A 14,694-nucleotide genomic window follows, 5' to 3' on the forward strand; every position below is an offset into this window, starting at 1 on the left:
GTTTTTAACATTGCTTTATAAATGGAAAAAATTTCCTTACTACCAGGAATTCCCCCATTTCAATAAAATCACAAGCCAGCAGTTTCCAGCTTTCTGTCCCCAAATGCAAGGCAGTCTAGTGGAAACTGGCAAAAAATGAAAACAAATACAAAAACAAAGCAAAATAATCTAATTCTCTATTGGAAAGCACAATGAATGGGTGCATAGAGAAAGGGAGAATTGACAACATGACATAGGAAGGAGAAGAGTAGGAGGGGGGAGAAACGAAGTACTAGCAACTGGAATGGGGAGGACTTTTCAGAGGAAGGAGAGCCTGAGTTAAACTTAAAAGGAATTTGAGAATTCTGAGATTTGGGGATGATAACAGACGACATTGAAAGCAAGGAAAGGCACCCTGTCCCAAAGCATAGAGATAAAGTGTGTTCTGAAAAGTTTAACAAAATATTTTGTAGTTCAATTTGGTTAGAATAAATATTATTTGAAGGAGAGTGACATGGTATAAACTTTGGAAGGTAGATTGGAACATTATTGTGGAGATCCCTAAATGTTAGGTAATGAGGTCAGATTTTATTTTAGAGACAAAAAACGTCTTAGAAGAATTTTCAGCATTGTAATATGGTAAGACTACACCTTTAGGAAGATGATTTGGCTGCTACTCTATGGATCATTGTTTAGAAAGATAGATAATACAAGATAGATGACCATTCAGAGATAGTTTTAATAATCTAGAAAAAAGGTAAGGAAGGACTGAGCTAGAATGGTGAAACTATGAAGGAAGAGACAAAGATGTCAGAGGGGTTATAAAAGTATATTTGACAATCCATGGCAACTGACATGGTGTATGAGAAACAAGAGGAGTTAAAATAACTGATTTTGAGAACCCAATGTAATTGGAGAATAGTGGTATACTTAATAGAAATAGGAAACTTGGAAGGAGCACCAATTTTGAGGAGATCATCATTTCTGTTTTGGAGGTAATGAGTTTGAGACCCAGCAAACATTTGGCAAGGTGGGAATGGAATTTAGGAAAGAGATGGGAGATAACTGCATAGAAATCAGCATTAACTCCATTTATATAATTTGAAAATGGATGGTGATCTAGTAAAGAAAGCTAAGAAACAGAGGAAGCTAGAAGAGGAGAAATAAGAGAAGGTAGTTTCAAATGAATAAAAGAAGAGGGGATATTCAGGGCAGCCTCAAAGAGGTCGAGGAACTGAGAAACTACCATATGATATAACTTAAGAGCACATGATAACCTTTGAGAGAGCAATTGTAGTAATGTGTGAGATCAGAAGTCAAATTTCAAAAGACTAAGAAATGAGTAGAATATGTAGCATTAGAAGTGGTCTTTACAAGCAGTTCCTTAAAGGAGAATAGAGATAACACAATAGTTTGAGGGCCTGACAGGGTCATGAAGGATTTTTAGAGAATAATATGACCTGTATAAGCTTATAGGCAGTGGGAAAAAAGTCAGTGATTGCAGATTGCAGAGTTGAAGGAGGTGTTGAGGAGAAAAGATTAGAGATGATAAAAAGTAAAAATTATCAAAGTACATGGGAAGTTATAGGATTCAGTGCAAAAGAAGGAATGTTGGCTTTTGTCAGGAAAAAAAATGTTATACTTTCAACAGAACCTGGAACAAAGGCAAATAGGATGATAAACAGAAGTTCAATGATGTATGGCATAGGAAAGAAAGTTTGATCACGGTAAGTGGGTCTCAATTTTAGTAATCAATTTAGACAATATTCAGCAATATTTAAATAAGAGTATAGAAAAAAATTGTGATGTTAGGCAGTTACAAAAATAGGGCAAGGGATTCAAGGATACTGGATAGTTGAACTGACCAAATATATTGGCAAGACTAAAAAGGGCTAAGAGGCAGAACTTAGCAGGAGACAAACGATGGTATTACTAGAAGGTCTAGAGCTAATAGTGAAGATGAAGACTGGATTTACAATGATTAAGACAGAAAAGGAAATTAGCAGAGAAGGGAATTTAAGAATTAAATGGGTATCTTAGTTATAAGAAATAGCAAAGTTTAAGATATGATCATCTTTTTATTACTAGGAAAAGTATTTGAAATGAGATTATTGAAGAAATGGATTGTAAACATTTAGAAGGGAAACAACTGATCATCAAAATCCACATGACTTTATCAAGAGCAGTTTATGTTATTGTATTCTCTTCCCATTTTTTCTATTTTTATTTATTTTTATTAAAGATATTATATGAGTCTTACAATTTTCCCCCCAATTTTGCTTCCCTCCCCACACCCCAACATGGAAAGCACTCTGTCAGTCTTTACTTTGGTTCCATGTTGTACATTGATCCATATTGGGTGTGATGAGAGAGAAATCATATCCTTAAAGAAGAGAAGTCTAAGAGGTAACAAGATAAGACAATAAGATGTCTGTTTTTTCCTAAATTAAAGGGAATAGTCCTTGCACTTTATTCAAACTCCACAGCTCCTTATCTGAATACAGATGGCACTCTCCTCTGTAGACCACCCAAAATTGTTCCCAATTGTTGCACTGATGGAATGAGCAAGTCCTTTAAGGTTGAACATCACTCCCATGTTACTGTTAGGGTGTACAGTGTTTGTCTCATTCTGATCATCTCACTCAGCATCAGTTTAATGCAAATCCCTCCAGGCTTCCCTGAAATTCCATCCCTCCTGGTTTCTAATAGAACAATAGTGTTCCATGACATACATATACCACAGTCTGCTAAGCCATTCCCCAATTGAAGGACATTTACTTGATTTCCAATTCTTTGCCACCACAAACAAGGATGCTATTAATATTTTTGTACATGTTTATACCCTTTTCCTTCATCTCTTCATGGTATAGACCGAGTAGAGGCATTGCTGGGTCAAAGGGTATGCACATTTTTGTTGTCCTTTGGGCATAGTTCCAAATAGCTCTCCAGAAAGGTTGGATGAGTTCACAGCTCCACCAACAGTGTAATAGTGTCCCAGATTTCCCACAACCATTCCAACAATGATCATTATCCTTCCTGGTCATATTGGCCAATCTGAGAGGTGTGAGCTGGTACCTCAGAGAAGCTTTAATTTGCATTTCTCTAATAATTAATGATTTAGAGCATTTTTTCATCTGGCTATGGATTACTTTGATCTCCTCATCTGTAAATTGCTTTTGCATATCCTTTGACCATTTGTCAATTGGGGAATGGCTTTTTGTTTTAAAAATATGACTCAGTCCTCTGTATATTTTAGAAATGATTCCTTTGTCAGAATAATTAGTTGTAAAGATTGCTTCAACAATTTACTACATTTCTTTTGAACTTGGTTACATTGTTTTTATCTGTGCAAAAGCTTTTTAATTTAATATAATCTAAATCATCTAATTGGTTTTTAGTGATGTTCTCCAACTCTTCCATAGTCATAAACTGCTCCCCTTTCCATAGATCTGACAGGTAGACTAGTCCTTGATCTTCTAGTTTGCTTATAGTATTGTATTTTATGTCTATGTCCTGTAACCATTTGGACCTCATCTTGGTAAACGGTGTGAGATGTTGGTCTAATCTAAGTTTCTTCCATACTAACTTCCAATTATCCCAGCAATTTTTATCAAAGCAGGAGTTTTAATCCCAATGGCCAGACTCTTTGGGTTTATCAAAGAACATACCACTATAATTATCTCCTGCTTTTGCACCTAGTCTATTCCACTGGTCCACCACTATATTTCCTATCCAGTACCAAACAGTTTTGATGACTGATGCTTTATAATATAATTTTAGATCAGGTAGGCATAAGCCACCTTCTTTTACTCTTTTTTTTATTAAGCTACTTGCAATTCTTGACTTTTTATTTCTCCATATGAATTTACTTACAATTTTTTTCCAACTTGTTAAAGTAATTTTTTGGAATTTGGATTGGTAGGGCACTAAACAGATAGTTTAGTTTTGGTAGAATTGTCATTTTTATTATATTAGCTCTACCTATCCACGAGCAGTTGCTATTTGCCCAGTTATTTAAATGTGATTTAATTTTTGTGAGAAGTGTTTTATAATTCTTTTCAAAAAATTCTGAGTCTGTCTTGGGAAATAGATTCACAAATATTTTACATTGTCTGAGGTTACTTTGAATGGGATTTCTCTTTCTAACTCTTTCTGCTGTTTCTTGCTAGACATATATAGAAAAGTTGAGGATTTATAAGGGTTTATTTTATAACCTGCAACTTTGCTAAAATTGCTAATTGTTTCCAGTACTTTTTTGGATGATTTCTTGGGATTGTCTAGGTAGACCATCATGTCATCTGCAAAGAGTGAGTTTTGTCTCTTCCTTCACAATTCTATTTCCTTCAATTTCTTTTTCTTCTCTAATTGCTGATGCTAACATTTTTAATACAATATTGAATAGTAGTGGAGATAATGGGCACCCTTGTTTGACCCCTGATCTTATTGAGAATGCCTCTAGCCTCTCCCCATTGAATATAATGCTTGTTGATGGTTTCAAATAGATACTGCTAATTATTTTAAGGAACAGTACATTTATTCCTATCTCTAGTGTTTTTAATAATAATGGATGCTGTATTTTGTCAAAAGCTTTTTCAGAATCTTTTGATATGATCATATGATTTCTGATAGGTTTGTTGTTGATATAATTGAGTATACTAACAATTTCCTAATATTGAACCAACCCTGCATTCCAGGAATAAATCCTACTTGATCATAATGTATTATCCTAGTGATGACTTGTTGTAATCATTTTGCTAAGATTTATTTTTAGGTTTTTTTTGCAAGGCAAATGGGGTTAAGTGGCTTGCCCAAGGCCATGTAGCTAGGTTATTATTAAGTGTCTGAGACCGGATTTGAACCCAGGTACTCCTGACTCCAAAGCCAGTACTTTATCCACTATGCCACCTAGCCACCCCTTTGCTAAGATTTTATTTAGGATTTTTGCATCTATATTCATCAGGGAAATAGGTCTATAATTTTCTTTCTCTGTGTTAACTCTTCCTGGTTTAGGTAACAGTACCATATTGCTTTCATAGAAAGAGGCAGAGTTCCATCTTTTCTTATTTTTCCAAAAGTTTTTATGGGATTGGAACCAATTGTTCCTTAAATGTTTGGTAGAATTCACTTGTGAATCCATCAGTCCCTGGAGATTTCTTTTGAAGGGAGTTCAGTAATGGCTTGTTGAATTTCTTTTTCTGAGATAGGGTTGTTTAGGTATTTAATCTCTTCTTCATTTAACCTGGGCAACTTATATTTTTGTAAATATTCATCCATTTCACTTAGATTATCAAATTTATTGGCATAGAGTTGGGCAAAATAATTTCAAATTATTACTTTAATTTCCTCCTCATTGGTGGTGAATTCACCTTTTTTGTTTATGATACTAGCAATTTGGTTTTCATCTTTCTTATTTTTCAATCAAATTTACCAGAGGTTTATCAATTTTATTGGTTTTTTCAACTTTTGGTATTATTTATTAATTCAAAAGTTTTTTTGCTTTCAATTTTATTAATTTCTCCTATTATTTTTAGAATTTCTAATTTGATATTTAATTGCAGATTTTTGATTTGTTATTTCTCTAATTTTTTTAGTTGCATGTTTAGTTCATTAATTCCCTCTTTCTCTAATTTATTCATGTAAGCATTTAGAGCTATAATATATCCCCTGAAAGTTGCTTAGAATGAATCCCATAGGTTTTGGTATGTTGTTTCATTATTATAATTATCTAGTATAAAATGGTTAATTCTTTCTATAATTTGTTTTTTGGTCCACTCATTTTTTAAAATGAGGTAGTTCAATTTCCATTTTGTTCTGGGTCTATATCTCCTTGGCCCAGTATAGCATATGACTTTTATTGCATTGTGATCTGAGAAAGATTTATTCACTGTTTCTGCTTTTCTGCAGTTGATCATTAAGTTTTTATGTCCTAGTACATGGTCAATTTTTGTATAAGTTCCATGTACTGCAGAGAAAAAGGTATATTCCTTTCTATCCCCATTGAGTTTCCTCCATAAGTCTACCATATCTAATTTTTCTAGTAACCTATTTACCTCCTTAACCACTTTCTTTTTTATTTTATGATTTGATTTATCTAGTTCAGATAGCAGGAGGTTGATGTCTCCCACTAGTAGAATTTTGCTGTCTATGTCTTCCTGTAGTTCTTTCAGCTTCTCCTCTAAGAATTTGGGTGCTGTCCCACTAGGTGCATATATATTCAATATTGAAATGACTTTATTGTCTATGGTACCTTTTAGGAGAATAAAGTTTCCTTCTTTATCTCTTTTACTGCTATCTATTTTTGCTGCTGCTTTGTCTGAGATAAGGATTGCTACCCCTGCTTTTTTTACTTCAGCTGAAGCAAAATATATTTTGCTCCAACCTTTTACATTTACTCTATATGTATCTCTCTGCTTCAAATGAGTGTCTTGTAAGCAGCATATTGTAGGACTCTGGTTTTTAATCCACTCTGCTATTAGCTTACATTTTAAGGGAGAGTTCATCCCATTTACATTCAAGGTTATGATTACTAATTCTTTATTGCCCTCCTTCATATCTTCCCTCTGCTTGTATTTTTCCCCCTTCCTCCCCACTTTATCCATATTCTCCAGTATTTTGTTTCTGAATACCACCCCCTTCAGTGTGTTTTCCCTCCTATATCACACCCTCCCCTTTCTTTCCCCTTTCCCTTTTTCCCTTTTCCCTTCCCTTCATTTTGTTATTTCACCTTTATTTCCTCCACTCCCTTTCCCTTTCTCCATCCCCCCTCTCCTTTTCCCCTTTTAATTCTTGAAAGGTTAGATGTTTTTTAAATTAACTGAGTATGTGTAGGTTGCCTTTAAGCCAAGTCTGATGAGAAGAAGATTCAGGTGTTTCTCCTCTGCTCCTTTCTTCCCCACTATTACCATAGGTTTTTTGTACCTCTTAGTGTAATGAGATTTACCCCATTTAATCACCTCCCTCCTCCTGTCTCTTTCCTGTACCCCTTTTTCATGAGGTAGTGTTTTTTTTTAGATCATTCTATCTAGGTCCCAGAAAATTCTGAGTGTCTGTCCCTTCTAGTTCAGTATATTCTATCTAATTGAGTCAAAATTCCTGAGAGTTATTAGAGTCTTTCTCCCAAGTTGGGTTAAAGCCAGTTACATCCCATTAGATAGCCGTCTCATGGTTAGGTCATGAATTTCCATCATTTCTGGCTCGGTGTATTCTCTCTATTAGAGTGACAGTTCTCAAGATTTATGAGAATCTTTTTTTCCCCCCATGCTGGGATATAGCCAGTTTCAACTTACTGGATTGCATTTTTTCCCTTTTACTGCACCCCCCCCCCCTTTTATTACCTTTTCATGTGTCTCTTGAACCTCCTGTTTGATGTACAAATTTTCTGTTTAGCTCTGGACTTTTCATCAGAAATTTTTGGCATTCTTCCATTTCGTTAAATGTCCATCTTTTTTCCCTGGAAAAGAAGGCTCAGCTTTGCAGGAAAGCAGATTCTTGGCTGCATTCCAAACTCCCTTGCTCTTTGAACTATCTCATTCCAGGCCCTTGGATCCCTTAATGTGTCTCCTTGATATTTAAATTGTTTCTTTCTGGCTGTTTGCAGGATTTTCTCTTTTATCTAATAATTCTGGAGTTTGGCCACAACATTCCTTGGTGTTTTCATTTTAGGATCTTTTTCTTGTGGGGTTCGATGTACTCTTTCAATACCTACTTTGCCCTCTGATTCCATGATATCAGGGCAGTTTTCCATCACTAGATCCTGTAATATTAAGTCCAGGCTTTTTTTCTCTTTAATATTTCCAGGAAGTCCTATAATTTTCAGGATGCCCCTCCTTGATCTATTCTCAAGGTCAGTGGTTTTGTAGATGAGATATTTTACATTTGCTTCTAGTTTTTCTATTTTTTGATTTTGTTTAACTGACTCTTGCTGTCTCATGGAGTCATTAGTTTCTGTAGACTGCATTCTTTTTGGGGGGAGGAGTTTTCTTCATTAACCTTTTGCAACTCCTTTTCCAATTGGTCAATTCTACTTTTGAAAGAGCTTTCCATTTGACCATTTGAGGTTTTGAGAGAGTTAATTTCTTTTTGCATTTGCTCATTTGAGGATCTGAGAGATTTATTCTCATTTTGTAATTGTCCAATTGATGATCTGAGTGATTTATTCTCCTTTTGTGTTTGTCCAAATGTACTTTCTAAGGTTTTGTTTTCTTGTTGCAAGGTATTAATTGTCTCTCCCAAATTTTTAAGCTCCTTCCTTATTTCTTCAAGGAAGTCTTTCTGTGCTGGAGAACAGATTGTATTCTCCTCAGAGGTTCCAGGTGTCTCTGACTTAGGGCCTTTCCCTTCCAGGAATTTTTCTATGGATCCACCTTTCCACTGACTCTTCTTCATTTTGCTAATACCTGAGTTGCGGAGGGGCTGGTTCACAGGGGCTTGGAATCTCCAAAGGCTTTACTCACTGAGTGCAGTTTCTCTGGCTGGCCAGTAGGAGGTGTTGGTTGCTTTCTCTGGACTGTCTGTGACCTTGGTTGCGGCCTTTACTCTTTGCTTGAAGGGAGGGGTTGGAGGTATTGAATTCTTTTGCCTTCAATCAATGGTGGGCTTTACCCTTACCTGAGGGCATTCCTCAGCTGGGCTGGTTCTTCTGCTCACACACCTGGGCCTGAGGCAGAAGTAGTTTGCATTTGTTTATTTGGGAGGATGTCTGAGCTGCAATGGGACCAGAGATGCCCAGGATGGTGTCCACAGCTCTCCTGTACCAGAACTCTACCCCCAGCCCCATCCCCAATCTCCAGGGGGACAGCACCAACACCAGCGCCTCTGCTTCCCCGCAGACCCAAGCCCCTGTCATCCAGCCATACCGCCTATCCAGCAGGTCTGGCTCTTGGGCCCTTATACTCTGGGTTCCAATTCAGCTGTTAATCTGGCTGATCTGGGGCTGATCCTCCCTTTGAGCCCAGACTCACCCACCGGAATTTGGCCAAAGCTGCTGCTGGAGACAAATCCTGAAGTAGATGTTCTTTCTCCTGGCTTTTCTGACTACTTTTGTGTATTCTTTCTTCCATTAAATTCTAAACCTCTTAAGATATATTTTTGTTTTCATTAATTATATCTTCAATGCTTTCACAATAACATAGTGGGTACTTAAATGTTTGTTAAATTGGATTAAATTAAATTGTATGGTTTACAAAAACCATTGCAAAATGACAGCAGGCACCCACTATGTACACCATAATCCATGACCAAAAAACTACAAGGAAGAACCTGACAAAGGATATGTAAAAAAAGAAATAGATCAGCAAAAAACATATAGATAAGTCAATTGGTTAAAACAGGGAAGAGCTGAGAGGCACTCTTTGTGCTATAAAAGTATTCTTTTGATGTCAAGAGAAATCAAGGAAAGTTCCCATTATGTCAGCTTCATTTGTAGTACTGATATCATGAGAAGACATTTACAAGAGTTCCTATAAATGGACAAGTGTAGATGTGCTATTATTTGCATTGTTCCTGGGAATCGGAATGTTGGTAAAAACATGGTTTCATTAATGTATGTGAACAAATGCAAAGTTCTAAACTTGAATTTATGAAAAGGAAATATCACAACTACATTTAAGTTCTTTCAAGTCTTAAATGTATTATAATTACTTGCTTATTGGCATACTGCTGTTTTATTCAGGCTTCCATCTATCATGAAAAAAAGAGGTAGGGGGGCAGACGTAATCATAGAATCACAGAAGTAGAATGAACCTCATATGTTGCCTAGTCAAACCTATAGCTTACCAAAGCAATTTCTTCTGCAATCCATTTGGACAGGGAAATATTCAGTTTTTGCTTGATGACCTCTGTTGAAGCAACTCCTAAATCTCCTAAAGTAGATCTGATCTCATGCATTACCATTCTATTAGTTTATAACACCAATGACATACTTTTCCTAAAATATTTGCTCTTAAATCCTTATTCAAATTACATTATAACCAACACAACTGATAATAGACTCACATATAGATCACAATGCTTAAGGACAAGGACACTCTTTGAGAATTTGTAATGTCATTGAGGCTCATTCAAACCTACAAATAAACAAAGTACCACCACAATAAAAACCAACAAACACTTCTTAAGTTCCTATTATGAGTTAGTCACCTTGATGCAATCACAAAAGATATGAGTAAGTTATATTTATCTTGGCCTAGACTCTTGACCACATTTTATCTTGACCAACAAGAAAATTCCTGTGCTTCTTCCCCTCGCTTCTATTTTTTCATATATGACTTTGAGAATAATGATCAAATTAGTCATACTATATATCTATAATCATAACTATTTAATAACTATAATAGCTAGCATTTACATAGCATTTATCATATGTCAAGCACTGTTTTAAGCATTTTATAATTATTTTCATCTATCCTCACAATAATCCAAGGTGATATTTTCTTTCCTCTTTGAATCAATAGAGATAAAAATAATAACTAGAGAGCCTACTCATGACCAGCATGCATTTTTTCATTGTCCTTTGAGTTAAACAGTAAAAACTCATTAAAAGGAAAATAACATTTGGAATTTTGTGAAAACAAATAATAAGCACAAGATAATTCTAGTATGTTTTATAGAAAGTTGTTAAAACATCAGCATCATAATTAATATGAGTAAAAAAGAAAAAAAACCCTCAGCGGAATGAATAGCAGTTAGATAGAAGGAATTTATTCTGACACTCTGTAAATATGAGAGAGACAGAGAAAGAAGAGAGAGAGGAGGCATCTGGAATCATTGCACAAGGCCTATCACTTTATTATTAGAACTGTGTGCATCTGGCAAGGATTTGTATTTACCCAATATTCCTCTGTTTTAGAATTAGACTTGTGCCTGGAATTCAACCTATTTTTAACACTCATGTATTCTGGGAGCTTTGCAGCTTTTAAGGAAAATAATAGAAAAGGAGATTTTGAAATACATATAGGTTTTTGGAACAATCAACAGAAAGAATATGGTATAGATAATATGTTTTGGACATCAGGAAGCACAACAGAGGATTTTCCTGGTTTAAGATTTACTAATCCACTATTTTTGCTATGTTTTATTATTTTATATTTCTTTTTGTTCTTTTCTCTCTCATTTCTTCCTTGATTTATTACATTGATGGGGAACAAAAACAAAAATAAAAATCCAACTACAAACAAAACCTCAACTCAGCATTTTCTAAGTTGGTCTTAGTTTGTAAACCCTGATAAGCATTATTTCACATAGAGCATCACCCTCTGGACTTAAACAATCCAATCTTCCTTCCTTGTTGTTATTCTTTAATGTCTTCTTAGATCTATAATTTCCTTTTGCTTTCCTTGTCTTTTGCGTCTTATTTCTACTTTTACATAGTAAACTTTGAAGACAAGCATATGCAATTTGGAAAGAAAAAATCCAAATTTAATCCTACAGGGCATAACCAAATGCCAGTTGGATTTAGAGGGACCAGATATATTCTCTCAGACAGCTTATTTTCTCTCACTTATTTTATTTTCCAACTTGGGCTCTATAATATTTTTCTTAGCTAGAAACCTGGACTCCCATAGAGGGTCCAACTTTTCCTTCCAATGTTTCACAACATTCCATGTCCCATCCCTACAGCAACATGCTCTCTACTTTCTGTCATGCTGCAAAAAATTCTCTAAGTAAATATATATATATATATGTATATATATATATATATATATATATACATATATATATATATATATATATATATATATATATATATGAATGATAAAACTTCAGGAAGAGTGGTACAGTTAGTAAAGTTGAGAGCTAGAAAATCAAAGTTCAGGTTCAGCTATTAACTAGTTCTGTTACCTGGAGAAGTAATTAAATCTATATGTTCTTGTGGCAACTCTATATCATTCATGCACTAAGCTATAGATAGCCAATTCAGCCCTGATTTGTTGACGAAATTCTATTACAAGGAAATCAAAAATATTTATTATTAACAAATTAAGGTTCTCTTTTTTTTAGAGATCATTGGATTTTCTGAACCTGACAATGGTTTTGGCTCAAAGGGAAGAATTTTTCATGACACAATTTCAGGACAATTTCAGGGCAGACTATTGGGGAGATATTTTAGGTCAGGGAACATTAATTTTTAAATACTTTTTTTAAATCAATACCCCTTTGCTATTATAGCACCTATAGTTTCAATTGCATCTTTTATTCATCCTTCCACCTAGAGCGCAAAAAATTTTGGCAAAACTATAGAAACAATTGACATTATGTGTGAAATCCTATCTGTATAATCTTCCACATTTTCAAAATATGAATGAAGTGAGCATTCTTATATTTCTTCTTTAGAAATAAGATTAATCATTGTTAATTTCTCAGCATTCTCTTTCAATTGATTGTTTTTGAATTAATGTTACTTGATCTTGATTGTTATTTTATTTCCTTAGCTCTTATTTATTTAAAAAATCGATTCTTGAATGTATTCTCATACATCTATTTAACCATCCTAGTCATTATTTCTTATACTCTAGTAATTCAACTTTCACAAATTTCTCAACCTTCCTCCGATTAATGGGCATATGATTTGCTTTCACTTCTTTGCTATTATAAAAAAAGTAATGAGCAGGAACATTATTAATAACCTAAAAATTCTTTTCATTTCTCATCTTAAGATTTCTGTGCAATACTGGTATCAAGATGACAAAATAGCAGTTCATCTTCTCCATGGGAATAAATCCTTGAGGATTTCATATTTGGAATATTCAGAATCAAAGAATCTGCCAGAAGGAGAGGTTCCTAGACTTGTTTTAAGAAAGTTAACAAAAAGTAGGTATAGTCTGATGGAACAAGTTTTTGAGTCTTGTGAAGAAGGTTATAAATTCCAGACAATAATTAAGAATTTGCTAAACTTTGTTCCCAGTTGTTACCATAAGCTCTCTGATGTTCTTCTTTCCTGTTTGTTCAGCTGGAAGTTTCTCAAACCAAAAGGTGTGAATTACTTAGGAAACATCCTGGAGATACTTTACAAGTGATCGCTACTCTCCACAAGTGATATACTAATATCCTAACACTAGAAGCATTGATGGGAGCACCAAATATTTTTTATAATGACATGATGAAAGGATCAGAAATTATGAAACCCAAGATTTGAATACATTCAGTTAATGGCTGCTACCAAAACTATCTTTAACCAAGTGATAAAATGTATGTTGTTTTTCCTTCAACTTTCTGGTCTTTTTTCACTCTTTTCATGACCTACTGAAATTAGTCTTAGTGATTAGGACTTTGTCTCATGTTCATGACATGAATGGAATGGAGGTTATTATATAGTATATAGTATATAGTATGTAGTATATAGTATATAGTATATAGTATATAGTATATAGTATATAGTATATATTTTATATGATATACATTATACATTATATATTATATATTATATGAATCAACAGAATATATAATTAGGATTGGTACAACCAGATTATTACAAAGTAGAGGTAGAAAGTACTAGAGAGTTACTGACAATCAGATATTGGTGGTGATTGCTCACTCAAGATAGAGAAGATAATTGAGGACATAGCATTAAGGAGAATTTTACCTTGGTGAGAATGAGGAATATCTAATCTTTAGAGAGCATCAGGAATAAACAAAAGAGAGGAGAATGGATCAGAAGACAAAAGAGTTCTGAGGTAAGGAGGAAGAAAAATGAAGAAGCTACATAGATACAGTGATCATTTAAATCAAATGAAAATATTTTTATCATCATTGTAATCATGATCAAATCATTCATTTACTTTTAAGTTTATGTAACTGTGTACCTTCTCCCAGGAGTTCTGCTATTTAAACTTCAATTTTAATATTGAAATGAAAGACTTTGCCCCATTAAAGTGATTTCAGGTATCCAAACAGTAGATAGAAGGTAGAGTTGTTCATAGGAAGAAATATCTGAAGGTAGAATTGTTCTCAAAGGCCATCTAGTCCAGTCTATTCACTATAAGAGACTAAAAAATGGAGAAATTGGGGAAGACTTTTGAATGAATGACTTTTTCTTTTGAATGTTTATAGTACTTCATGGTCTTGAGGAGCAAAGAGGAAAGTGAACAGAATTCTTGGCATGAGGGTTGGTTTGAACAAAGGCAAAGAGGTGGGAGTGAGAAACCAGTTTGTCTGAAATATAATTTTCAATGGAAAATTAGCCTACAAAGAAAGCTTGTTGCCAGATTATGAAAGATTTAAATGTAAAGCAAAGACGTTTCTATTTTAACCTAAGGACAAACTTCTTGAGAAAATCACATTCTAGGAATGTCAATTTGGCAGTCATGGAAAGTATGTATTAGAGAAAGTAGAAAGTGAAACAAGGAAGACTAATTAGGAGGCAAAAATAATAGTTGTTTTAAAATGATTTTATTCTTATTACTAATATAATTGTTATTTTGGAGAACAATTTTCAATATTAAAAGATCACTGAAACTTGATGTAAGTGAGGTCTTTATAGGAGACATGCTTGGTAGAATTTGGTCTTGAAATCTGGTTAGCATTTAAATAGGGAGAAAGGCATAAGGATAGTATAGCAAATGAAACAAGATGTATATGGAATTAAAGCTATCTGACAGGAAAGAGGATGATGATGATCATATGATTATACATTTTTTTTAGGTTTTTGCAAGGTAAATGGCATTAAGTGGCTTGCCCAAGGCCACACAGCTAGGTAATTATTAAGTGTCTGATGCCGGA

This window comes from Macrotis lagotis, chromosome X (genome assembly GCF_037893015.1).
Source record: "Macrotis lagotis isolate mMagLag1 chromosome X, bilby.v1.9.chrom.fasta, whole genome shotgun sequence".
Taxonomy (NCBI): Eukaryota; Metazoa; Chordata; class Mammalia; order Peramelemorphia; family Peramelidae; genus Macrotis; species Macrotis lagotis.